Source organism: Triturus cristatus, chromosome 10 (genome assembly GCF_964204655.1).
Source record: "Triturus cristatus chromosome 10, aTriCri1.1, whole genome shotgun sequence".
NCBI classification, from domain to species: domain Eukaryota; kingdom Metazoa; phylum Chordata; class Amphibia; order Caudata; family Salamandridae; genus Triturus; species Triturus cristatus.
In genome coordinates this window covers 1,182,648,660-1,182,675,742 of record NC_140593.1, presented here as the reverse complement: position 1 = coordinate 1,182,675,742, position 27,083 = coordinate 1,182,648,660, and positions in this window count along the sequence as shown.

The window sequence follows — 27,083 nt, the reverse complement described above, 5'->3', positions numbered from 1 at the left end:
TTCCCATCCCCGCCCTCCCAGTTGCTCCGGTCTCTTCTGTCCGTGCAGAGCGCCAACATGTCTCCTTCGGGCCAGGCACCGCACCCCCTGCCCCTGTCACCCCTGCTGCCCTCAGTGAAGAGTCTGTGCACTTACTGCGGCAGTTGCAGGTTGGTCAGGCATCGGTGCTAAAAGTCCGCCATAAGCACACTAAACTGCTGACACAGATGGTGTCGTTCATGGAGGGCATGTCAGCAACGATGTCTGACCAATGCAGGATTCTGCGTTCCATGGACTTTTCACTGACGGCAGCAGTGACTCTCCTGCAGCGCTCCGTCCCACCCCCTACCCCGGCCCCATCCACACTTCCCTCTCCCATACCTGTCCCAAGCACACCCAGACATTCCCACACATGCACCCCACCAGACACAGGCAGCACATCACCAAAGAAGGGCAAGCGCACACCTCCTGGCACGCACACTCAGGGGGAGGTAGGCACACCCACAGGGTCGAGGACTAAAAGACAAACACGCAGCCACAGTCGGAGTCCGCAGGCCTCACAACCATGTCCCTTCACAACCGCTCCCCTTGGCTCCCCTGCCAAACGGTCACCCCAGCAGCTGTTTCTAGCTGGGCTGGACCTCGCACCCGCTGATCCACCACCACACAAGCGGGCGAGGAAGTCCCCAGGCAGGGGAGTTGAGTCCCCCACCACCTTAACCCCCTCCCCCATGAGCGCTGCGCCCCATCCCGTGCCCACCACACCCTCCCTTGACCCTGGGCAATCCTCTGGTGCAGGGGCTACCCTGGACGCACTGGCTGCGGTGTGCAGCGCAGAGCTGACCACCACCTTTGGCGCTGCCACCCCCCCTGTGTTGGACACGTCCACCCCTGCACCCACCACACCTACCCTTCCCCCTCCTGTCCCTGCGGTGCCTGTGCCTTCCCCACATGATGCCCCCCCCGGTCGACGAACTGAGGGTTCCAGTGTGCAGGCAAGCTAGGGGGAAACTCTCCCATGTGTCCCCCCCATGGACTTCTGTAATGGACTTGCCATATGGCATTTGTACATATTGCTATTTAAAGACACTTTTGTATATGCTGAATAAAGCTTTTATTTTCATTTGGACACTATTGCATTTAAGGTAATTAATGTTGGTGCTGAGGCTCCATGAATTGGGGTTGTGGTGAGGTGTTATGGTTCTGAGAAATGTTTTAGTCTGATGGTCATGAGGTTGAACATGGTATCTGCTTGCCATTACAATGTCTCTGCTAAGAATCATTGTTAGTGTATGTTACTTTGGATTGGAGACATTGTCCCAATGAGTGTTCCTTCCTCTGTGGCGCCTGACATCTTCCCTGCAAAGAGTTGCACAATTGTTGTGCTGACCTGTGTCTACATTTCCTTTGTTGGTGATGGATCCCTTCAACTATGGCCATGCCTGCTCACCAATGCAGTTCCATGACTATACAGTCTTAGGGCCTGATCTCAGGGTATGTATTGTGCTGCATCTACAATGGGTGGGTATGCATGTGTTATTTGTCCTCACATCCACATGTGGTGTGTCATGCATTGGGGGAAAGACATCCATCTTCCGGGGAGAGGGACCCTGCTGTCAGTATGTGTTGTTATGGCACTATCATCATAGTCCAAACTTAGGGATGCATACATACACCCATGGAGTTGTGGGCATCTGATAATGATGTACACCCACCCATGTCTATATCCACTGCTGGTAGTGAAATGCACCCACCCCAATGTCTCTGCCCACTGCTGTTAGTGATATGAACCCACCCCCATTTCTCTGCCCACTGCTGGTATTCCTCTGCACCCACCCCTCACATGTCTCTGCCCACTGCTGGGAGTCCTCTAAAGCCACCCCCATGTCTCTGCCCACTGCTGGTAGTGATATGAACCCACCCCCATATCTCTGCCCACTGCTCCTATTCCTCTGCACCCATTCTCACATGTCTCTGCCCATTGCTGGGAGTCCTCTAAAGCCACCCCCATGTCTCTGTCCACTGCTGGTAGTGATATGAACCCACCCCATATCTCTGCCCACTGCTGGTATTCCTCTGCAGCCCCCCACATGTCTCTGCCACTGCTGGTATTCCTCTGCAGCCACCCCCATGTCTCTGCCACTGCTGGTATTCCTCTGCACACACCCCTCACATGTCTCTGCCCACTGCTGGTATTCCTCTGCAGCCACCCCTCACATGTCTCTGCCCACTGCTGGTATTCCTCTGCAGCCAACCCCATGTCTCTGCCCACTGCTGGTATTCCTCTGCACCCACCCCTCACATGTCTCTGCCCACTGCTGGTATTCCTCTGCACCCACCCCTCACATGTCTCTGCCCACAGCTGGTATTCCTCTGCACCCACCCCCATGTCTCTGCCCACTGTTGGTATTCCTCTGCAGCCACCCCCATATCTCTGCCCACTGCTGGTATTCCTCTGCAGCCACCCCCATGTCTCTGCCCACTGCTGGTATTCCTCTGCACCCACCCCTCACATGTCTCTGCCCACTGCTGGTATTCCTCTGCAGCCACCCCTCACATGTCTCTGCCCACTGCTGGTATTCCTCTGCAGCCAACCCCATGTCTCTGCCCACTGCTGGTATTCCTCTGCACCCACCCCTCACATGTCTCTGCCCACTGCTGGTATTCCTCTGCACTCACACCTCACATGTCTCTGCCCACAGCTGGTATTCCTCTGCACCCACCCCCATGTCTCTGCCCACTGCTGGTATTCCTCTGCAGCCACCCCTATATCTCTGCCCACTGCTGGTATTCCTCTGCAGCCACCCCCATGTCTCTGCCCACTGCTGGTATTCCTCTGCACCCACCCCTCACATGTCTCTGCCCACTGCTGGTATTCCTCTGCACCCACCCCTCACATGTATCTGCCCACTGCTGGTATTCCTCTGCAGCCACCCCCATGTCTCTGCCCACTGCTGGTATTCCTCTGCACCCACCCCTCACATGTCTCTGCCCACTGCTGGTATTCCTCTGCACCCACCCCTCACATGTCTCTGCACACTGCTGGTATTCCTCTGTACCCACCCCCATATCTCTGCCCACTGCTGGTATTCCTCTGCAGCCACCCCCATGTCTCTGCCCACTGCTGGTATTCCTTTGCAGCCACCCACCCACCCAGCCACCCCCTTGGTGCAGTACACCAAGGGGGTGGCTTGTTGAAACAGATCGTAGGCTATGAGGGCCGGGATGACACGTAGGATGGGGTCCATGGCTGTCCGTCACGTACCGGGGCTCCCTTTTTGCGTCGGACTCAGATTTCCGGTAGTTTTTGGCTGCCGTAAAAAAATGCCTGTACGGAGTGACGTAGGTACGAATCGTACTTGCTGGTCCGTAAAACGCTGCCTGACTCCGTCCGGACATTGCGTACGCGCTGTCCAGGATCAGACTCGTAGGTATTTTTTCGCTGTACATTTTTTTGTACGATTCGTACGGAAATAGTATTTCTGTACGATTCGTACTTGCTGTATTGTACGGTGCATTTCCCGGGTACGAGTCGTATGGAGAATACGCTCCGTACGACCATTCGTACCGGGGTTTTACAGGATCGGAATCGGCACCTAAGTGTGTGCTACTACATCATACATACACATTTCATCATCAGTATTGATCAAACAAAAGAAAACAATAATAACAATCAAAGACCTCACTGTGTAGAACAAAAGTTAAATGTGTGATTCCAAACTGCAGCAAAGGTTGAGTCCAAAACCCCCCTCATCACAGTGACCAAACGGTAAGTGTCATTATGGTCAAAGCTGCAAATGCCAAACAGCATGTATGATTCCTGGTCCCAACACATGAAATACTTTTTGGGCAAAGTAGTGGTTGTGTCCCATACCCACAGGGATGTGGTGAGGCTAACAGTGCTGTGAAACACAAACATACTCTCAGCCATGTGCAGACAAGCACCACCCAAGGGGGCTGACAATGTAAACAGTGTACAATGACACAAAATCAGAAGTGACCATCACAAAGCCTACACACATCTCGAAAATAGACACACAAATCAAAACATCCTGTGTAGACTGTAGGTGTCAGGTCACAAACTCCCATTCCATGGCAGCAATGGGACATAACAACCAGAATGAATGTGCATAATGATGTGATATGACTCACAGGGACAGCAGGGTAAATCACAAAAACAACATCCAGACAATGGCCCACAACAGCAATACCAATGCACTGGTGCAGATGCACAAATGCAAACAGGTAACCTCACACTGCACATCTGACACAACATGTGTGTGTGTGTCTCAGTATCCACAGGCAACTACACAACACATGAGGGGGGCTGAACCACAGTGACACAAATGTGGACACAGTGCCATACATAAGTAAACCGTCAATGTGCCCCCCTTATTGGGCAATCAGGCATTGTGAGATGAGAGGGAGCACAACAGACACATGTGACATAAGCTGGAATGCACAGCAACTAACACAGCAACAGACTGACACACAACAGCACTACCCTCAGGGACCAGACATTGGGGTGACACAAGCATGCATGATACGTCCACTCTGCTGACAAACGTAGATGTTGTACAAACTGTGAAACCCAGACATGTGTCCTGTGCCACAAACGTACATCACACCTACACAAACACAAATCACTCAGCATGGCCCGTCATCCATGGACAAGCGGGAGCTAGGGGCCCATCCATGCAAACATTTAAATCAGTCCACCCTCAACACCACACACCCTGAACTGCACCAATGTGCACCTGTGAAGCCCACATGGACCGGTGACATTTCACATGCACCCATGACAAACACAGTAATGTTGGGAGGAACTAAGGTGCACAGACTCATCACACAAGGACAGTCTACAACCCTGGTGAATGACAGACATACTGCACAGTATGCGGTACATGGCCATGGGTACGGGAGTGTCCCTTAAGTCATCTGCACATACTCAATACATATGTCTAGCAAGTTGCACAGAGGATCCAGTTGCTCCTACACCAATGATGCCCACACTTACATGTCAAGTGGAGATGTGCCCACAGTCAGGGAGATAGACAAATTGGACAATGGGAAGCACATCATATGTGCATGTGTGCAAGCCACAGATGTGACCATGCAAATTAAATGTTTACAGAGATGTTCACAAATTGTTAATCATGACACACCCAGTTAGCTTCAAAGGATGATATGGATAACGACCAGAATAGGATACATATCTCATGGACCACATGGAGTACCTCACATCAACTCCTCAGTATTCAACATTGGAAATCCAGCATTACAACTGCAAGTTCATGCTAAACATCATCAACATAATGTACAGCTAAATCAAATTCACAAGGATAAAGAAAAATGCTTTATTCAGCAATTTTTAAATGTAACGTCCTTTCAAAACACAGGCCAATGGCCAGTCCATATCCAAATGACAAAAAGTTAACTTGAGAGACAACTGTCAAATGTGCTTGCCGGCACCGGTAAGGACAGGGGACATCCCCTCGGAGGGGCATACATGGGGGCAGGCCAGGCACCGCAGGGAAAGTATCAGGGCGCAGCAGAAGGAGGCAGTGAAGGGGTGGTGGATGCAGGAGAGTCACTGGCAAATATAGTGGAGCTGACTGAAGTAGTGGGTGCAGTCACAACTGTGGGGCATACGTCAGATGGGGTGGGTGCTGGCACAACTGCAGTGGGCAGGTCAGGTGGAGTGGACTGGGTCCCCATTGCAGTGTCCAAGTCAGACAGGGTGGTCGTGGACTCCACTGCAGTGCCTAACTCAATGGGAGTGGAATGGGGTTCAGGTGAGGTCGGCAGGACAGGGGGGGGGTCATGGTCCTCACATCAGTGGCACAAACTGTCTGACCGGGGGTGTTGGGGGTGGAAGAGCAAGTGGTAGGGGGAAGGGCCTCAGCATTTTGGGGATGGTGTATCTGTGGGTGGGGTAACCTGGAGCAGGGTGTGGAGGGGGAACCAGTGGAGTGGTGGCCTTGGGGATGGAGGACAGAGACTTCGTCGTGGAGCGGCGGGGGTGGGGTCTTGCACTGCCGGCTCCGGGGGGACTTGCAGGTGGGGGCCTCAGTCTGACTGCACCTGGGGGAGGGTGTCCGGGTGTGAGGGGTGCTCCACTCTGTGTGTGGGGACTTCCTCAAGGTCACAGAGGAAGAGCTTCTGGGGAGATGGGGTTGCAGGTGAGGCAAGGGAAGGGGGCTGGGAGGGAAAGGTATCGGAGGACTGCAGAGTGGTAGTGGATGACTGTGTGTGTGTCTGCAAACCATCCCCTGTGAGTGTGGTATCAGTCCCCTGACGTTGCTTGTGTGCACGTCTAGCCCTTAGTTTGGGTGCTTGTGTGCTGCCCGTGTCTGTGGGTTTGTGAGAATGTGCTGGTGTGTGTGTGCTTGGTACAGGTAGGGTGCTAGGAGTTGTGGGTGGTGCACGGCTAGGAGGGGTGCAGGACTGTTGGAGGAGGGACACTGCTGCCGTCAGGGAGGAGGCCATGGACTGATTGGTCCTCGGTAGGGCAGACATGCCCGATGAAATGCCCTCCATGAACGACACCAGTTGTGTCAACAGACTGGTGTGTGCATGGAGGATACTCAGCATTGATGCCTGCCCTACATGTATCTGTCAAAGCAAGTCCACAGACTCCTCACTCAGGGCAGCAGGGGACACAGGTGCAGGGGGTGCAGTGCCTGGCACAAAGGAGACATGCTCCCAAACATGGGAGCCTCCACGGACCTCTGGGATGGGAGCCAATGGGAGGGTGGTGATGGTGGTGGTAGGGGCAGTGGCGGGGACAGCCTCACTAGCTGAGGTTTGGTGGCTCCTGACATCCGCCTCCACAAGAGAGTCATCCTCCAAGCTGCTGTGGCCCTCAGCTGGGGTGGATGTTGCTGAGGACTCCTCGTATGGCTCCACTCACCCTCCGTGCCACTAAGTCCCTCCGACTACTTGCCTTCTGTCCCAGTCAGGCTCTGTGGCTTCTCCTGGTCTGTGGAGCTGTCCCCTCCTGTGGCCGTGGATGTATCTGGATAGAATTATGAAAAAAGAGACCAACATTAGTCACTTGCACTGACTGCACACACCACAGTGAGTACAGCACATCACAGGGCAATCCCTGTTATCATCAGCTAAACACTGCTCAAAGTGCTCACACTGTTTAGAATAAATCAATTGTCAGTCTCACCATCAACCATGGCACTCATATCCCTCCTGGACTTGCACCCATATGTCTGTTGCATGTTGGATGCTAATACCCCAATGTGCCGACATGCACCACCTACACATTTGTTGGACATGCAAGTGAACATGTAGGAGTATGTCACTATACACACATCACATCTCTTGCCACTGACTCAGTACAGGTGTCAGGATGAAGGAATGGCCAGAGTCTCATTTCACATGTTTGTGATGCATACCAGCAACACACACTATGATGTTCTCGTGTCCTGATAGTCAATGCCACAATGGGGTGCATGGAGCACATTTGACCCCAATGCAGGATCAGTCATAGCAAGTTAAATGCCATGGCACTGGCATGCCTGGAAAGACAGTCAACACTGTCTCCTGTCACAGGGGCAGGGCATCCAGACAACAACAGTATGCACGGTGTCACAATCATAGCTCATGGGTAAAGCAAACTCTGCAGCAGACAAGTGCACTTGCCCATCCCCTGCAAACAACATATCCCGGACCCAGAAGACCCCACATCATACAAAACAGACATATGAGTCTCTGCAAACACAACTCCCTGTACATGAGCACATCACAGTCTGCTGTGCATGAAACACAACTGTCTGAAGTGCACAGTTGCATACAAAATTGTCCACTGTCAAGTGATCACACACCTAAATGTCACACAGGTATTATCTCTCATAGTCACATCTTAGATGCGCTGCTGACCCTCAAACTCATGAACACCCCAGTTGTCCGGAAAAGGAAGCCATATCAAAATGACACAGAGGCAGACACCTGAAGGCACATGTCACTATGCACAACCTGTAAGTTGATACACAGGAGTGGGATTACAGAGTGTTTCTAAATGCCCTTGAGAAGCCATTGATTGCTCAGGTCTACATGAAACAGTGTTTAGCCATGGACAGTAGTCAGGGGGCTAAGCAAGTGTGACACACTAGATATACATACTCGTGAGTCGCACAAATTGGAGTCTCCCGCTGCATGTGTTTGTTTGAAATACCCCAGCCACATGTGGAGAGTCAGACCAGCAATTGTAACACATATCAAGGGCACACACAGATCACATGTCAGATCCCAGGCATTGTGTAAACAATTGACCCACCCATGAAACCCACAAAAGAGTCACGGTAACAGATGCTGTCCGGAAGCTGAAGCATAGCTGACTGCAGGGACACAGTGCCCTAGTGACACATGCAACAGACTGTAGGGTCCACACCTGTGGATCAGATGAGGAGGGTTCATCACACAATTGAGGGTCATGAGTATTGGACTACAAGACCTATATAATGTGGAAGTGTGACCAGGCCAAAAGACTGCAATTAGCATGTCAGACATAGTACACAGATTAGGCATGGATTTACCCCCTCCTTGCTAATGTCTGGCCTTCAGCTGTCCATCCAGGTCCGGGAAGACCACTGCTAGGCTCCTGGACATGTGGGGGGTCAGCGTCCGGTGTCCGTCCCTCCTGCAAGGAGGCGACAGCTTCAGCTGGACCCTTGCGATCCTCCGGGTCCAGCCCCAAAGGGCCTGCCACCTCTTCAGGCAGTTGCTGATCAGTTGCTTGTAGACCCCCACCGATTGAACTGCCCGAACGATGGTCAGCCATATCTCCTGCTTCTGGTGGGCATCAACCTGTGAGGATGACAAAGTTAAAAGTACATTAACACACATGGCCCATATTTGTGCTGCACACAGTTCGATATACATGTCGTCATCACAAAGGAAAATGAGTGACACAGGTAGTGCACCCATGGAAAAGGACAAATGCCACCCTGCATGTCTGACATGTTAACAATGCCTGGGAAGTTTAAGCTTGCACAAATGCACTTTAGCTGCAGAACACCTGTTCATTACATGTACCTACACACTTTGGGGGATGAAAGTACTCAGTGAGTACGTTTGCAACTGGTGTACACACTGCTACTACTGCTAGTCAGACAACATGCACAATTAGGAAGGCAGTGTACTGCACACTCACCTGCTCCCCTGGTTTCCCATACAGCTTGCTGTACTGTGGAAGGAGCCCGTCCTCTGGTGCTATCCTGATACGCATCTTTGATGCGTGCCAGTTGGGGGTCATCATACAGTCCAGACACCTCTGCAAGGCATGCCCTCTGCCTACCACCCTTCCCAGCACCCCTATCCACACAGGCACGACCTGCAGTGGCACGCACAGGTGACACTGGGTCCCCTTGGGTGCTGTTGCTGGTGGTGTTGTCCGTAGCTTCCTGGGGGTCCTGTGTCCCTGTACTGTCGGTGTTCTGTGGCCTTGGTCTATCCGTGTTGCTGGGGGTGCCCTGTCTGTTGCCAGGTGCTGGAGGCGTGGGTACATGGGGTGCAGATGTTGGTACTGCTGGTGCTGCATGATGACTCACACCGGAGGTGCCAGGTTGTTCGTCGTCATCTGAAGAGGACAGAGCTGGATCCACACCAGAGAGCTGAGGGTCCACCAGAGTCTCGGACAGAGACACACAATGTAAGTTATGTTTCTACAGGCATCAATGGTTCACATACATGACATTTTCTACTGTACGTCAGGATGCGTGTCTGTACACTGCTTTGTCCAAGGTTGTCACGGCCAGAGATTGATATTGTTATGGCACATTGACCAGCCAAAATTAAACATTTCAATGTGCATGTCGAAGTGTGTGCATGCCCAGCTCATGTATAGATTTGTCTGTACATGTCCATTACTACTCAAGGGCCATCACATTGGGGACACAGGTGTGTCATCCCTGTACAAGTTTGAGCTTTAACAAGGACATACCTACAATTCCACTGAGGAGATGTTCTAAGATTGGGGAAAGTGTGGTAGCAGATTTTGCTAGTCTTTGTGTGTCACATTGGTGTATCTGTACAGCATGGTCACAGTCCGGTATGCCTGTGATCTCTTTGGAGAAAGTGTTTTTTTACAGTGTTCCTATTTCCCATCTCATTTCATACAAGTGATGATGTCACCATCGTTAATGAGTCTGGTGCAGAGTTTTGTACGTGCATATGTGATTTGACTTGTCAATGTTCTCCATGGTTACATGGATTGGGCAAGGTAGCACTCTGGCTTTTCAATGCTCATGACAGTGAGAGCCGGTGGTGTGGGTGTTGCAGTTTGGCTGCTGTGAGTAGCATGTCTCCTCCAATGCAGTCCAGGTTAGACCTTGTGTCTACAGTGTCTATGTCAGTGAGTGGTGTGTTGTGTGAAGGATTCATGTGTTGGTGCACGATGTAGGAGTCGAATGCAGCTCACAACAGCATTGAGTGTGAATGAGACCATGCTATGGTGTCGGCTAGATTGGTGTTCATTCCATTCACTGTCAGATGTCCCCTGTCAATGATGTATATGTGAGTTCCTGTGTGTTTTGTGCAATGTACTATATATGGTTCTCCACACTTGTCATCTGCAAGACACACCTCCCCAGACAGGCCAGGGGGCACACCTGGACACTGCATCCCCAGACAGTGAGTTTGAAGATATGGTTGCAATAGCTGTGTGTGCGACTGTGTTTTTTTTGGCCAGTGCATATGTGTGATTTTCAGCCACATCATTTTTCAGGCCCACATGTCAGACATCTTACACGGGCATCATCTTTGTGAGTGACTGGTACCACGTGTGCAATGTGTTTTAGCATAGAAGGGGTGTGTATGACCAGCATTTGTGTTATTTGTTTTCAAGTCAGGGCCTCCGTCTCACCCAGGCCAGTTATCCCATCATGAAGCGTGCCACCATTGCAGTGGGTGCAGGTTAACTTTCAGGATGTCAGTCAGTGCAGTCCTGGTGTTTGTTGTTGCCCAGTTCCCAGCATGGCCTTGTGCTCCCCACAACAGAGCCCAGTATCAGACATCTTGTCAGTCCATTCCCTCTCCCTGTGAGGCGAGCATGGTTTAGTGTGAGCTTGCTGGGCCATGTGGGTGGGTGGGGAATGTCTGTGACTGCAACTCCCATCATGCTCTTGGCTACACCCCCTTCCCAGCATGCCCATACTTCCTTCTTTTTGACTCTGCTTCCCTGTGAGGGGGTGTGACAGTAATGGCAAGATGGCTGACTGTGCAGTCCTGGTCTTTGTCGGTGCCCAGTTCCCAGCATGGCCTAGTGCTCCCCTCAACAGAGCCCAGTGTCAGACATCTTGTCAGTCCATTCTCACTCCCTTTGAGGTGAGCATGGTTCAGTGTGAGCTTGCTGGGTCATGTGGGTGGGTGGGGAATGTCTGTGACTGCAACTCCCATCATGCTCTTGGCAACACCCCCCTTCCCAGCATGCCCATACTTCCTTCTTTTTGACTCTGCTTTCCTGTGAGGGGGTGTGGCAGCAATGACAAGATGGCTGACTGTGCAGTCCTGGTGTTTGTTGGTGCCCAGTTCCCAGCATGGCCTTGAGCTCCCCACAACAGAGCCCAGTGTCAGACATCTTGTCAGTCGATTCCCACTCCCTGTGAGGTGAGCATGGTTCAGTGTGAGCTTGCTGGGTCATGTGGGTGGGTGGGGAATGTCTGTGACTGCAACTCCCATCATGCTCTTCTTGGCTACACCCCCTTCCCAGTATGGCCATACTTCCTTCTTTTTGACTCTGCTTCCCTGTGAGGGGGTGTGACGGCAATGTCAAGATGGCTGACTGTGCAGTCCTGGTATTTGTTGGTGCCCAGTTCCCAGCATGGCCTTGTGCTCCCCACCGCAGGATCCAGTGTAGGCCATCTTGTCATTCATTTTCCACTCCTTGTGATGTGGGCATGGTTCAGAGAGGTTTTGATGGGCCAATTTGGAGGGGGAGCATTATATGTGACTACAAACCCCATCATGCTTTTAGATACACTCACTCCACCTGCATACCCACTATTCCTTCCTGTCAGTCAGCTGCACTGTGAGGTAGTGTGTTTGTGGTGGCAAACTGTCTGACAGTGTTTATTTGGCTTTGTGCCACTGACTTGCTATTTGTTGGTAGGTTTGTACATGTCATGACACAGGTAAAGTCACTATGAGATGGCAGGTATTGTGTTTGTCTGACTAGCATACACATCTTGGGATGATTATCTATTGGTTACTGTGGCTGTGCTAACGGTGCATAGTTTCACTGTCCCCTTGCCACACAATATTGAGTATGTTGGTTGTGTACTCACCAGGCTCTGGTATGTCTGCTAGACCATGGACGCTCTCTGGTGGTAGGATGTCCCGCACCTTCTCCTCCCAGGACCTGAAGTATACTGGTTTGGCAGGAGGGTCAACGCCAGTGCGCTGACTCAAGGCGTGATCTTTCTCGATGAGTTTCTTGACCCTCCTGCGCACGTCATACCACCTGTTCTGGATATCGTCCTATGTGCACAACGTTGGTGCTTGTGCGTTCACCTTGTCCACAATCCTAGCCCACATCTTTGTTTTCTGTGACATGGGGGTCCTTTGGACCAATGTACCAAACAAATGTGGCTCTACTCTGATGATCTCATCTACCAGCACTTCTAACTCACTATCTGTGTCCTTTGGATTCTTCTTTGGGGGCATGGTGATGTGTGGTGGTGGTGAGTGATGTGTGTGTGAGGGTGCAAGTGAGGGTGGGTGAGTGTCGGTTTTGCTAGCTGTAGGTGTGGGTGCTTTTGGTGAGGTGCTAATGGTGTGAAAGTTATGTGATGGGTGAGTTGTGAGTGTGTCTGTGGTTGCTGTGTGATGGTGTTCTCTGCTGGCTGTTGTATTCAATTTGCAAAGGACCATGGCAGTGATTGGTGTCCTTTATATAGGTGCAGTTGTGGGTGTGTCTTTGTTCCAAGTTTCCTTTGGTTGATATTTATTGACTTTGTCATTGCTTGTTTGGTCCTTTGTTTGTATTTTTTCCTTTGGGTTTTCTAGGCATGAAGGAGATGTTCTTCTGACCGAGACGGACGCTGATGTTGGCTCGTGCGGGCTTCTCTGGGTCTTTCACACTGACTTTCTTCTGTGTTTCATACGCGTCGGTCACGGAGATCTCTATTGCTTCAGGTCCCTGTTTTCTGTGTGTGTCGGTCATGCGGCTTGGGTTCCGTGCGAGTCGGTTTGGGTTTACATGCATTGCACCGTACTGCGCGGATCGGACATCGCGGGTGCGTGTCGGTCAGGTTCATTCCTGGTACTTGTCGATCGGTGCTACTCGTGTCCGTTTTCCTGGCGAATCAATGTTTTTCCTATGTCTCGGTCATACGTTTTGTATTCCGTACGTGTCGGTTGTAATTCACACGCGTTGCATTGTACTGCACGGGTTGTACCGCACTGGTCCGTGTCGGTCGGTCTCCGTTCCGGGTCCGTGTCGGTCGGTACGTTTTGCGGCCGGAATCGGAATCGGCCCCTTAGTAATAACTCTTGAAAAATGCTGCACAGTAAACATATATTATTTATTATTCCCACTCCAGTTAATATTAAGTCAGGGAAGCTGCTGGACACTAAAGATATATATTTACCAATTTCCACTCCAGTAAATATTAAGTCAGGGTTGGTGCTGGACACTAAAGATATATAATTTACTATTCCCACTCCAGTAAGTATTAAGTCAGGAAAGGTGCTGAACACTCAAGATATTTAATTTACTATTCCGACTCCATTTAATATTAAGTCAGGGAAGGTGCTAGACACTAAAGGGCCTAATAGGATGGCGGGCGGACTTTAGTCCGCCCAACACCATAGAGGTGCTGGGACCGGCCGACAGTGGTGCGGAGGTCCCGCACCTGCAATTAGGATGCCACCGCCACTGTGGCGGTGGCATCCTCCATTCCCAGCATTGTGGTGGGCGGTGATCACAGCACAATGCTGGGAATGCATTTTGTGCATTGTCATTGACAAGGTCACAGACACTGCATGGTGCCTGTTTCCTTGTCTGTGACAATGTAGGGGGTGCCATAGGTACCCCCCATGTGCACCCCCCACCCTCCCAATACCCTGGGGGCCTGCAACAGAACCCCAAAAGCAAAATCCCCATGCCATTTCATGAATGCCGCCACGGAAAGGCTGCTTCCCACTCCCATGCTAATATGGTTGGCAGTGTCTAGCAGACACCGCCACCATATCCAAACACTTTCCTGCCCGGTCGACTGGTCGACCAGCGGAAAACCAGCAGACGGTCTTTCCGTCCGCCGGGGTCCCCCCCGCCATACTAATATGGCGGGGGGAAATGGGTGGCGGGCGGGGTATGATGTAGGGCGGATCGCCACCGCGGTGGAGATCCGCCCTACATATAATAGACCCCTTAATATATATAATTTACTATTCACACTCCAGATAGTATTAAATCAGGGAAGGTGCTGGACACTAAATATATATAATTTACTATTCCCACTCCACTAAGTATTAAGTCAGGGAAGGTGCTGGACACAAAAAATATATAATTTACTATTCCCACTCCACTTGTATTAAATCTGAAGGTGAATAACACTAAAAATATTTATTTAAATATTCCCACAGCAATTATTAATAATTCAGGGAAGATGTTTGAGTTTAAACTTTATATTCTATAAATTGTTATAAAATTACCAATTTTCTATAATACTAAAAATAAATACATGTACTAAATATAATGCATCAATACAATTCAATTTTTTTATTGAAATAAATATTTATAACATTCTTATTATTTAAAATTTTTGTAAAAATCTCAATATTTAATAAAAACATTTTAAATAAACATTTTCTATTAATTTATTTATATATTTTAAAAATATATATATAAATTAATTTATTCATATTTGTTTTTTTAATTTTCCAATATTACGACATAAAACCCCAAATTTTGTAACTCTCAATAACAATTTTTTTCACCACTAATTAATGTTAAAAAGGTTCACAAATAATCCTACATTTATTTAATACACTCCCCATCCATACACCATAAAAACACAACAACCCACTAATAAAACAAAATGTGAAATTTCAATTCTAAATTTAAAATATTTTTTTATTTTCTAAGTAAAAATGTTAAAACACTTCCCACCCTTATCCCTAATAACCCAACATCCCACACCTGAAAACTTTTCAAATGTCAATTCTAAATTAATATTTTTTTTTAACATTCTTAATTAATATTTTTAAAACACTCCCCACCCTTATCCCCTAATAACCCAACATCCCGCTCCTAAAGTTTATATTACACAATTTTTATTTTATTACAATTTACAACAACTATTAGGACAATAAAAACAACAATATTTTACTAGTAAATAATACTATTTCGATATTTTCAAAAAACAATATTTATTTTTTGATATTTTCAACAACACTAAAAAACAAATTTTGTCATAACGATATTTTGTAATCGATATTTCAATCTTCGATATATATATATTTTTTAAACAAAATTATTTACAATGATATATATTAGATCGATATTTTGGTAATGTCTATAAAATAAAATCGATATTTATGTAAGTCGATATTTAAAATTTGATATTATGACCAGTTACCTCAGAAAGCAACTCTAATGTTACTGAAGTAAAAAGACTGTGACACAAGAAACACAGGCCATTTATTTTGGTGCAATAAGGTGAGAGGGTAGCCACAGAAAATAAAAATAGGAATGACCATTAAGATCAACTTAAATCCAATCCAGTCCAACATAAAAGTCAAGGAGGGCGTCAATAGGTTAACAAGCTGCTGTTACTCTTGTCACTTATGTTTTTGTGCTATTTTGTTTACCATGAAATGCATCCTCACATGAAAAAGTGATATGACATAATCTGTGCTGTAGCATAGCACTAAATGATGGATTCACATTTTGCATAATTGCGCTGATTTCCCATAATTTTCCTGAACATTTTGAGTAATATTGCAAAAGAAAATTGGGGAAATATAAAACACCCCTAACACTAGGTAAATTAAGCCATCTGTTGATTAGGCACCATTACCTATACATGAGGTGATACATCTCATAAGGTTCACAAGGAGGTTCAACACTGAGGTTCAGCAAGGTGGAGAATTAGCTCGCAAGGAAAGTTCATTCACAGGAAATGCACATAACCAGCACATAACCAGCAGCTTGTTAATAGAATCCCATGTTGAGATGTTCACCATGCGTCATGACGCATGAGTAATGACTTGGGGGCCCATTATGATGGTGTTCGGAAAACCACCTGACCACCATGGTAGCAGAAAATAACCGTCCGCCGGTATCGTGGAAAAACCAAAGGTACAATTAGGATCAGCTGCCCCAAAAAAATGACTGCAGCGGAAAGAGCCACCGAAAAAACGCCCGACGCATGCGGTGTAGGTGAAAACCCGACCGCGGCTGTCAGATCAGCGGCGGAAACACACCAACCCGCCGCAAAGACACCACCCGGAAAATTAGGATATCCCCGATGTGACCGCGGTACATTCCGCTGTTTCTGACCGCCGCAGTCGCAAACAGTGATGAATGGGAGATACGGCGGAAGGGCTGGAGCATAGCCACCACTGCGGAGGCGCCATGAAAAAAATGGCGGCCGACCTGAAAACACACAACAAGGCCACCAAGTGCACACAGCAAACTAGTCCAGCCCCCCAAAATACCTAACACACCCCAAAGACACACCCCCATGGTAAATTCTAAAACTACAAAACCCAGGACAACCCACACAACACACCTGACAGCAATACCCCATTTTGACACACCCACATAGCTGAGTATAAAACCAGCCCCTCCCCTGACCCCAATCCTTTGCAACACCTCACAAGAGACGGGCATTAACCATATCAGAAAGGAGAGGCAAAACATTCCACCACACACACATCACCACCACCACCACCACTTCCACACCTGCACCTCTAACCCCTTTGCACATCACACACCATACGTATCACCACCACAATCACAACTTCCACACCTGCACCTCTAACCCCTTGGCACATCACACACCATGGCACCACAGAAAATGACAAAATTCACTGAGAGTGAGTTGAGGGTCATGGTAGATGGGATAATCAGAGTTGAACCACAATTGTTTGGGAACCTGGTCCAACAGACACCTTTAGCCACAAGAACACAAATGTGGGCAAGGATAGTTGACAAGGTCAATGCAGTAGGGACCACCCCGTGAAACCAAAATGAAATCATGAAGCGGTGGCATGATCTGAAGACATTGGTGAAGAAGAAGAGGGCCAAGAATCGTGAGCTGTCCATGGGGACTGGCGGTGGCAGTCCCCTCTCACTAAAAACATTCACGTAATGGGAGGAGAAGGTGTTCTCCAGCCATTAGATGCTCTCTCTATTATCATATTAACCTGTATGATCCTGACACTGGGTTTGTGCCCTCTAGATGCCGTTTGATTTTATACCTGATCACTCCTTCTCATTGTCTAGGCGATTTCACCAGCATGAGTTACTACTTATAGGTCAGCACTGAGAGGTGCATGTTTTGTGAGTGTTGTTATTCACGCATCATTTAACAGGACATGGCCACGAACAGTATAAAACCAGCTGACATAGTTACGTTATTCGTGTGTCTCCTTTTCCCCCTTTTTTATCTTTTCCAGGTTGGACGCAGGTTCTCTTAATTAGAGTACCTAACAGCGCATGGAAGCATCTTCCTTTAATAATAAGGTATTACCAATTCACAGGCTCTTCCTGGAATCTTATTGCTTTCTCAACCACAATATTTTGATTTCTTTTTCACTGGTCCTGACGAAGCGCCACGGATCCCTTATGGACCACCATAGAGCGCGAAACATGTTGACCCCATTATGAAATCTCAAAACTATCACACTTATCCTGTGAGCAGCAGTTAGTTATACACCTGCCTTCTAGATTTTTTCCCACAGTGGTACTCCAGGATCCACTCTCTTTTTTAACTTACAGAATGGACCCGTGAATAAAAACCGTGGTTATGGGTTCCATCTAGTAATTTTAACACACTCACCTTTTTCAGAAGCCCACACACACCCATGCACAATTGCGGCGACTCCTACAAAAGATCTCACTTAAAGAGCCCTCTTGCGGAGCCCGTGAGGGACTGCAGCGCCACCCTCACGAGGAGCATCGCCCTATGATGAAGCATGACACCAGCAAGGGTGTATGAGGGCACCACAAACTATAGGAGAAATTACTTTATGACTCACACTAACTTATCGTACGTGTGAGCCACTTCCACCCACCTGGTCCTGACTATCCACCTGAGGAACAGTTACCCCTTTAGTCTAATGCAGCAGGAGAAGGTGCTTGCCATACTGCATCCAGAGAGTCTCACAGGAATAGCCGGGGAGTGCAGGCTGGTAACTACAAACAAATGAATACCATCACACTGCTATGTACTTTCTTGCACAACTACAAAGCTACACCTCCTAGGCACACGTCCAGTCATCAGCACCACAACACCCAACACAGGTCTCACAGATGTAACATTCACTACATCTGAATCACCCCAAAGCTATACAACATTAACAGGGTGACATGTGTACAGGCAACCAGCACCACAACTCCCACCAGGCCCCCTGTCCCACCCCTGAGCAGGACGGAACACCCCCCCCCCACCCAGAAGCATGTGGCAGACATTGTACAGTTCACCCTCACCTAAAAGGTAGGTAGCCATCTTCCCAGGGAGGGCTGTTAGGGGGTGGGAGGCCTGCACTACCATTCCCACCAGGCACCCTTGTTCCCAAGCTCAGCAAGATGGAGCACTCACCCCCCCAAGCATGGGTCAGCCATTGCATGGGTCACCTTCACCTAACAGGTAGGTAGCCATCTTAACAGGGAGGGGTGTGGGTGGGTGGGAAGCCAGCACTACAACTCCCACCAGGCCCCCTGTCCCATAGCAGAACCTGATGGAGCACTCCCCCAAGCATGTGGGAGCCATTGCATTGTTCATGTCCACCTAACAGGTAGGTAGCCATCTTCCCAGGGAGGGGTGTGGGTGGGTGGGAAGCCAGCACTACAACTCCCACCAGCCCCCTGTCCCACAGCTGAGCAAGATGGATCACCCACCCCCTCAAGATTGTGGCAGCCATTGCATTGTTCATCTCCACCTAACAGGTAGGTAGCCATCTTCCCAGGGAGGGGTGTGGGTGGGTGGGAAGCCAGCACTACAACTCCCACCATGCCCCGTGTCCCACAGCTGAGCAAGATGGATCACCCATCCCCCCAAGATTGTGGCAGCCATTGCATTGTTCATCTCCACCTAACAGGTAGGTAGCCATCTTAACAGGGAGGGGTGTGGGTGGGTGGGAAGCCAGCACTACAACTCCCATCAGGCCCCCTGTCCCACAGATGGGCAAGATGGAGCACTCACCCCCCAAGCATGTTGCAGCCATTGCATTGTTCATCTCCACCGAACAGGTGGGAAGCCATATTAACATGGAGGGGTATGGGTGGGTGGGAAGCCAGCACTACAACTCCTAACAGGCCCCCTGTCCCACAGCTGAGCAAGATGGAACACTCCTCCCAAGCATGTGGCAGCAATTGCATTGTCCATCTTCACCTAACAGGTAGGTAGCCATCTTCCCAGGGAGGGGTGCGGGTGGGTAGGAAGCCAGCACTACAACTCCCACCAGGCCCCCTGTCCCACAGCTGAGCAAGATGGAGCACTCACCCCCCCAAGCATGTGGCAGCCATTACATTGTTCATCTCCACCTAACAGGTAGGTAGCCATCTTAACATGGAGGGTTGTGGGTGGGTGGGAAGCCAGCACTACAACTCCCACCAGGTCCCCTGTCCCACAGCTAAGCAAGATGGAGCACTTCCCCAAGCATGTTGCAGCCATTGCATTGTTCATCTCCACCTAACAGGTAGGTAGCCATCTTCCCGGGGAGGGCTGTCTGTGTGTGGGATGCCTGCACTACGACTCCCACCAGGTACCCCTGTCCCACCCCTGATCAAGATGGAGCACTTTCCCCAAAGAATGTTGCAGCCATTGCATTGTTCATAATGTTAATCACTGTGCAGACAATCAGGGCCCGATTCACAGAACTAACTTAAGACAAAATCCTAAACTTACTACCATTTTCGTATTCACAGAAGGCACTTACTCATTTTGGTATTCACAGAAGTTAGGAGTCCTAACTTTAGGACTCCTAAATGCCTTCTATGAATACCGAAAGTCCTAAAATTAGGAATTTTCTCAGTTTAGGAGTCCTAAAGTTAGGACCCCTAACTTTACTACTACTAAACTGAGAAAAATCCTAATTTTAAGGCTTTTGGTATTCACAGAAGGCATTCAGGAGTCCTAAAGTTAGGAGTCCTACCTTTACTACTACTAAATTGAGAAAAGTCCTAATTTTAAGGCTTTCGGTATTCACAGAAGGCATTTAGGAGTCCTAAAGTTAGGAGTCCTAACTTTACGACTACTAAATTGAGAAAAATCCTAATTTTAAGACTTTCGGTATTCACAGAAGGCATTTAGGAGTCCTAAAGTTAGGACTCCTAACTTCTGTGAATACCAAAATGAGTAAGCGCCTTCTGTGAATACCAAAATGAGTAAGTGCCTTCTGTGAATACCAAAATGGTAGTAAGTTTAGGATTTTGTCTTAAGTTAGTTCTGTGAATCGGGCCCACAATGTGTGAAATAGTCAACTGTGCATGCATCACCTGTGAATTAGAGAGTGAACAGCAAGCTTGATGTGTGCACGTCAATGACCATCTCCCCCCTGTCCCACAGGTGACCAAGAACTGACCGCGGAGGACGATAACACCAACCGGCGGAGCCAGTGTCCTCCCCTGCTGGAACATGGACTCTCTGGGGCAGACTCTCTGGATTCTGATTTTGAGCAGGAAGCCGGCCCATCTGGCATGCCACGGCACAACCGGTCCTAGGACACCACAGCCACCCCGCACCCTTAGCAACAAATACACCAACTACTACATTGAGCCCTGCTGGAACGACCCCTGTGGCCTCCATCACCACCAACAGCATCACCACCACCACCAGTGCTGCCTGCAACACCTGCCCTGGCACAAAGGATGTACACCCCACCCAACAACTGTGGAGGTCACGGGGAGTAGGCGTGTGCAGACAGTGGTGAGCCAACAGGCCAGTGAAAGCAGGGCAGGGGCGAGGCCCAGGGACACACGGAGGGAACAGCACCATGGGACCGAAGCCCTGGCTAACATCCCCAGGGTCATTGGAGCTTATGAGCAGTTCCAGGGCCAAACGGACCAGGCCCACCAAGATGCCCAAGGCTCCAACAGGTGCTGAGGTCCATGGACCACCGCATGGGCCAAATTGTGGACTTTCTGGGCCAGCTGGTGGCGGAACTGAGGATAAGTTTTGCACCTACCTCTGGTGTCCAACAGGGTGCCAGTTCCCCATCCTCCCCTGTGAACACAGAGAGGGGTGAATCCTTGGACACCACTGGTGCTGCAACTGTGGCCCCCCCTGCCAAAAAACCAAGGGGCCACCCTAAGAAATCATTGGGACCAAGCCATGGCAAAGCACCTACAAAACGCCATCCAAGGGGCCAGCCATGATGGCACACCCCTTCCCCCGCCATTGACCATGTCAACTATCCTTCACCTCACTGCCATGTTAATGGCATCCGTCTGTTGGACTTGTCTCATCTACCATCACTATGAATTCTTTGCTTTACCCTTCACATTTCTGTAAATATTCACTCCCCTGTCACATATATCCCTTATAAATAAACACTTCTTACACACAAATGTTGTTGTGTCTGCTCCATGTTCATCACAGTATGTAAAATGTTAACCATGATTACCATGTCACAGGAGCACAGATTGACAGTAGGCAAGGAGAGGCTGCAGGGACCTAGGAAAACACAACAGAACAATAGTCACTAGTCAGGCGGTTGCATCAAAGCCAAAAAACAACAGTTGTTATCAAGGCACACCAATCAGCACACATTACAATGAGCAACAGTACAGACAGGGACCTCCTATAGCTGTGCATGACTACCATGTCCCCTAAACATTGCCAGCCAGCACTGAGGCATTATCACGCTGTAGTCACAAAGATCACTTCAACCTTTTCACCAACAACAACATCAGCAGACAATGGCCCCCTTGCACCTTGTCACTCACCTTCAAGTGAAGTAGCGGTTGATTAGCTGTCGACGCAGGTCAACACCCATCTCCTCTCCACTATCCTCATCACTGGACATGGGTTGGTTTGCATGCGGGGGCCTTGGCTGATCATCAGCATCCTGAAGCAGTGAGATCTGTTTGCGCAAGGCCAGGTTGTGGAGCATGCAGCAGGCATCAAAGATCTGGCACACCTTTTGGGGCCAGTACATCACGGCAACTCCGGTCTTGTCCAGGCAGCAAAACAGTGACTTTAGGAGCCCAAAAGTACGCTCTACCACATGACAGGTCCTCCCATGGGCATCATTGTTGCGGTGGAACGCGCCCAACATGTGTGCAATCATTGGCACCAACAACATTGGGGATGTGCCCAAGGGCATAAAAATCACCCTTAACAGTCGCCAATTCATGGCTCCTGGGGAAATGGATATATCTGTCTTTGTAGATCATCATAGCGGACAGGACATCACGTAGCACCATGCTGAACATGGGTTGCGACATCCCACCTAAGCTGGACACTGTGTGCTGGATTGATCTGGTGGCAAAAAAATACAGGGCCGCCATCACCTTACACATTGGGGTGAAAGCAGTTGGATATGTTCTGTCAAGCTACAGGTGGGGCTCCAACATAGCACATAGGTCTTGAAAGGTTGGCTCGATAGAGACGGAATTTCCGGGTGATCTCCTCATCCTCCATGTCTGGCAGCACTGTGAAGGGTCAATCTACATTTTGGGCTCCTCCTAGTTGAGATGAAAGGGGACACATGTCAATGCAATACAACATGACACGTGTACAACATCTCATGTCTTGAGTGACACAACACCATCAATGACTAGCCTCACAGTTGAGTCATAGACCATCTTACAAGTAGGGACATCCTCTGCTACACTACTTTTACACTTGTCCCCTTTAACACAGCAAGTGCCTCCCCAAAAAAACAGGCCATGTAAATACACAAAGGGATATGGGCACATCTAGCATGAGCAGCCCTGAGAGTAATTCATACAGCATATGTTTGAAATTGCAACACTATTGTCACATACATAGCTGCTGTGCGTGCCCCACCTTCATGTGTAGGTTGCACAGGGCACACATCAACAACACAATGAGCACAGACTGTGCCTAAACAACAAGTGTGTGTATGAGCCACGAAAAGTGGACAGTCAAATCTGCACATTGTCCATTGACACATTTTGTCAGCCCTTTCACACATTGCACTGTGTACGCATTGCAGAGTACACCACAACACTGTTTGGTGTACATGCCCATCAATATCACAAGTGACATGTGACGGAGTACATGGCAATATTCAAGATCACATACACAGCATGTGTAGTCAGCAGTGGGGCAAATGTCCCATTGGCATTGTGTGCACAATGACTTGCCATTTATCATGTGGTCACTGTGCACTGTTGTAAACTGACCATTGGACATTGACACAGCATGATGTGTCCTTATGTGCTGTGACAGTGCTCTGCCACCCAGATCCTGGTCACTCATAGCAATGTATGGCCACGGAATCACGGTAGCTACCACCTGGCACCAGCATTGTGTCACCGCCATGGCCCAAGACAGCATCGCAGTAGTGATAGGCATTTACACCTGGCTAATGGCGGTTGGCATGCTCCGCCACCCGGATCCCGGTCACTCATAGCAATGTATGGCCCTGGAATCTCAGTAGCTACCGCCTGGCACCAGCGGTGTGACACCGCCATGGCCCAAGACAGCATCGCAGGAGTGATAGGCATTTACACCTGGCTAATGGCGGTTGGCATGCTCCGCCACCCGGATCCAGGTCACTCATAAAAATGTATGGCCACGGAATCTCAGTAGCTACCACCTGGCACCAGCGGTGTGTCACCGCCATGGACCATGCCCTGGCAGCCACTGGGAACCACAATTGCGGTAGCCTGATGCAATTTTGAAAATCGCGGTAAGCGTGCTCCGCCACCGCGGAGCTGGTCATTGGATGCACTTGAAAGATGCACCACCGCAGTAGCGCACCCCTGTTCCCTGCTTTGTGTCACCACTATGGACCATGTCCTTACAGCCAATTGGAACCCCAATCGTGGATGTGTTTGAAAAAGGATGACCTGGAACACCAATTGCAGCAGCTTAGAACCACTGAAATGAGCCCTGGGGGCTATATATGTGTGCGAGAGAGCCACACATTTCCACAGCTCACAGAGCCTGCTGCCTGCCACCCCTCACCACCAACTGCTTCTGCTGATGCTGTCTCCAGGGCCTGCTGCCTGCCACCCCTCACCACCAACTGCTTCTGCTGCTGCTGACTCCTGCCCACAGTGATGGCAAGGACTGAGTAGGTCTGTGCCACTCCCTTCACCACCGAGGAGCTGGAGGTCCTGGTGGACGAGGATGTCACCCAGTATCTGAAGCTATATAGTGTGCCAAATGTCATGGTAAGTCTCTCAGAGTGGGAGTGAGCGTGCAGTGGGCACACATGAAGTTTATCTGCTGCAGTATGTGCATGAGAGTGTGGGGTTGTGTCATGCACTGCCTAGCATGCTGTCTCCAGTGAGAAGGGGTGTTTTAGCCTATTCCACACGTTTTCCTGCCTGCACTTTCAGATTTGAGGGACATATTTTGTCTTGTCAGTCTTACAGTGATGCAGCAAGTTTGGAATGCAGGAGTCAGCAACAGTGATTGCTAGTGAGTATTAGGGGTGGGCGGAATTTGCGTCATCGCGTTACGCAAATCTCCGTGAAACGGTAAAAAATCTCCGCGAACATGCAGAAATTCCGCGAACATGCGGAATTGCTTGTTCGCGATACTTTTTTCCTGTTCACAGTTGCTGTTTGCGTGCTCGGGGAGAAATATCTCACGAACACGCATTTTGAGAACGCGAACAAGAAAAAATTTCGCGAAGTCGCGGAAAGCAGAATTTTGGGCAATTTCGCGTTCTCCGCGGAACGCGAAATTACCGAAATTCCGCAAATTCCGCGAGCGAAATGGAAATTACCGCCCAGGCCTAGTGAGTATGTCTGTGTGGGTCCCTGATGTCCTTCACAGGCTCATCTGTGGCATAATCTAGGTTTGTTGTCCAGAGGGTAGTGATGGAATTGCTTATGACTTAATATGTGCCTCATCTCTTGTTTTGCACTATGCTCAGGACCTCAATCCCCGAGGGTGACACTCTTGTTGGTCTTTCACCTATGACATTGTAGATTTCCACATTATTGTGCACAGACACTTCCATCACCACCAGCATGTGCACATACTCGCATGTGTTGGCACTGTTTGTGCTTCCAAATTGTCCCTTCATGTAATAGTTCAGATTAGGGGTGGGCGGAATTTGCGCAATTGCGTTACGCAAATCTCCGAGAAACGGTAAAAAATCTCCGCGAACACGCAGAAATTCCGCGAACACGCAGAATTGCTTGTTCGCGATGCTTTTTTCCTGTTCACAATTGCTGTTTGCGTGCTGGGGGAGAAATATCTCGCAAACACGCATTTTGAGAACGCGAACATGCAAAGATTTCGCAAAATCGCGGAAAGCAGACTTTTTAGCAATTTCGCGTTCCCCGCGGAACGTGAAATTACGCAAATTCCGCAAATTTCGCGAGCGGAACGGAATTTACCGCCCAGGCCTAGTTCAGATGCCCCACGTTGGACCTCTGTGTGACCCCACCTGGTCTGCACATTCACCAAACAATCTGACAGGGACACATCACTGAATGTACAGAGTGTCAAATATGTGCTTTTCCTCTTGACTCGCCATCAATGAGCCATCTCAGCGATGTAAATTAAACACGACAGGCCTTGTGATGAGGGGTTGCGTTTGTGAGATCATGTCCCTCAATGTGACCCCAATGACACAGTGAGCCAGTTAAAGGGCAAGTGCATTGAGGGCTGCGCAGTGTTGAGCACATTGAGTCTTCACACAAACATTTGTAGCATTGTCATGTATGTCTTGGGATTCCCAAAAATGTAGAGTACATGTGGTCAGCATACACATTGGTCTCTGTGCTGGCATCCTGCATGGGTATGAGATGGGCATGTACTCTGTCCACCCTCATACTTGCATGCATTAATGTATGTTTTCCACATGCTGATGTACGATGTTCGCTGAATTGTTGTCTTTAATACACATATATGTGAAGTTGGGATGAGTCAGTGTCATGCTCCTGTCTTGGGAAATAGTGGTACATTACACTGTTACACTGATTATTCCACCCGTTTCTCTCCTATGCCTGCAGTTCAAAGTCAACCAGAGTAAGGCTGCGTGGAGGGCCATTGCATGCAAGGTGCGGGCTCTGGGTGTCTCCAACCGACGGCGCACCCACTGCCACAAGAGGTGGGATGACATCTGTCGGCTGAGCAAGAACGTGGCCGAGATGACACTGGGGGTTATCCCTCGGGCCTGCAGGTTGGCGCGGCGCAGCATGACACCACTCATGGCACGCATCTTAGCTGTGACGCAGCCTGGACTGGATGCACGTCTGAAGGAGCATCAGCAGAAAGCTGGGGGTGAGTATTCTGGGAGTGTGACTTTGGGTGGTGAGTGGCTGCATGTATTCCAAGCCTGGGCCGGTGCAGGGCTCTGATGTTGCTAATGTGATGCAATGGCGTGTAAGTGGCCTCGGTGTTGGGTGCAGCTGTCATGCACTCTCCCTACATGTACTTTCCCATGTCATTGGTGTAATGGCCCTTGGATACGCATTTTTAGTTGTGGCCTTCTGGTATCCTCTTCATTGGGGTAGTCAGGGACATCCCATGGCAGGGAACTGCAGAGTGCTTCCTCAGAGTGTGCCATCATCAATGTGTGAATTTCCTGATGTCAGATTTGTGAGGACTACACATCTGACACCAATGTGCAACTGTAGTTGTGCCACAAGGTACGACATGGTGGATGGCATGTGCTCATGGCCATTGTGGACTGATATGTTGGAGTCTGTCTCTGTGTTGGCCACTTCTGCTGGCTCAAGATGTGACAGCGGCAACATGCTGGAAGGA